The following is a 1,446-nucleotide window of genomic DNA, read 5'->3' as shown; positions in this document are numbered from 1 at the left end:
GTGTATTTCTTTGAGTTTATCCTATTTGGGGTTTGTGCAGCTTCTTGAATCTGTAGGTTTATGTATCTTGCCAAATTTGGAACATTTTAAGCCATTTTTTATTAATATAGTTTTTCAGTCCTGCATTCCTTTTCCTTTCCTTCTGAGACTCCAATGACATAAATACTAGACCTTTTGTCTTTGTTATAGGCTTCTGAGGCAGTCTTTTTCTAAATCATTTTCTCTCTGTTGTCCTAATTGGATAATTTTTAATAACCTATCTTCAATTGCATCGATTCTTTTTCAGTCATATTTATTCTACTATTGAGTCCACCCAATAAGACATTTTTTTATGTTATTGTATTTTGCAATTCTAAATTTTCTTTTTTCTTCTTTTTTATATCTGCTATTTATTTGCTGAGATTTTTAATTATTTATTTGTTTCAAGAGTGTTTGTAATTGCTTGTTGGAGCATTTTTATAATAGCTGCTTAATATCCTTTTCTGATCATTTTAATATCAGTATCATTTCAGTTTGGGGGTCAATTATCTTTTCTCATTCAAGTAGAGATATTCCTGGGTCTTGATATGACAAGTAATTTTTTTACCATGTTCTGGACATTTTGAATTTGTGTTCTAAGACTCTGGTTCCTATTTAGATGTTCTATTTTAGCAGGTAGTCACCACGTATATATTCAGAAGGNCTCTGGTTCCTATTTAGATGTTCTATTTTAGCAGGTAGTCACCACGTATATATTCAGAAGGAATGCACTGCCTCATTTTTGTAAGCTGTGGCAAATGTCAATTTACTTTATAGTGAGTGTTAGCCCTATCTGCTAAACATGTGTGCTATCCAAATGACAGGTCTCCACCCCACACTCTCTGCAGCATTAACTGTAAAGAGTGAGAGATTCAACCTCATTACTAGAGGCTAGGTATGGAGGACAGGGTTCTGCCACTGACTTAACCACAGAAGGGCATCACCTTGTTACTGCATGGATGTGGAGTGGAAGTCAGAGTTCCATGCATATACTCGGTAGGGGAACTGGCACTGTCTTTTTACTGTAGTGGGTGTTGAAGACAGATTTCATTCACTGTCACTAGTGCTGCAGTACTTGTTGGTAAGGGGGAGAGATGCTGCTTTTTTAATATAGTGTTTGTCTCTAGAAAGGCAGGCCTGATTAACAGGTTTCTGACCTGCTAGGCTACTCTTTTCTTTGTCTTTTGGTTAGAGAGAACAAGTTTTTCTTAGAGCTGTTTTTTTGTGTCCATTGGTGTTTCAAGGTTGTCAACGTCTCTATTCCTCAGGACAATCTATGTAGAAATCAAGTAAAAAACCACAGGAAACACTGCTGAATTGATCCTTGAGTTTCATAGTTCCTAACCAGTCTGCCTTCCTTTCTCCACCTTTCAGAGTCTTCTGGTAGTTGACTTATGCATTTTCCCAGAGGTTTTTTGTGTGTGTGTG

Source organism: Galeopterus variegatus, unplaced genomic scaffold (genome assembly GCF_000696425.1).
Source record: "Galeopterus variegatus unplaced genomic scaffold, G_variegatus-3.0.2 Scaffold6034, whole genome shotgun sequence".
In the NCBI taxonomy this organism is placed as follows: Eukaryota; Metazoa; Chordata; class Mammalia; order Dermoptera; family Cynocephalidae; genus Galeopterus; species Galeopterus variegatus.
This window is presented reverse-complemented; position numbering follows the sequence as displayed.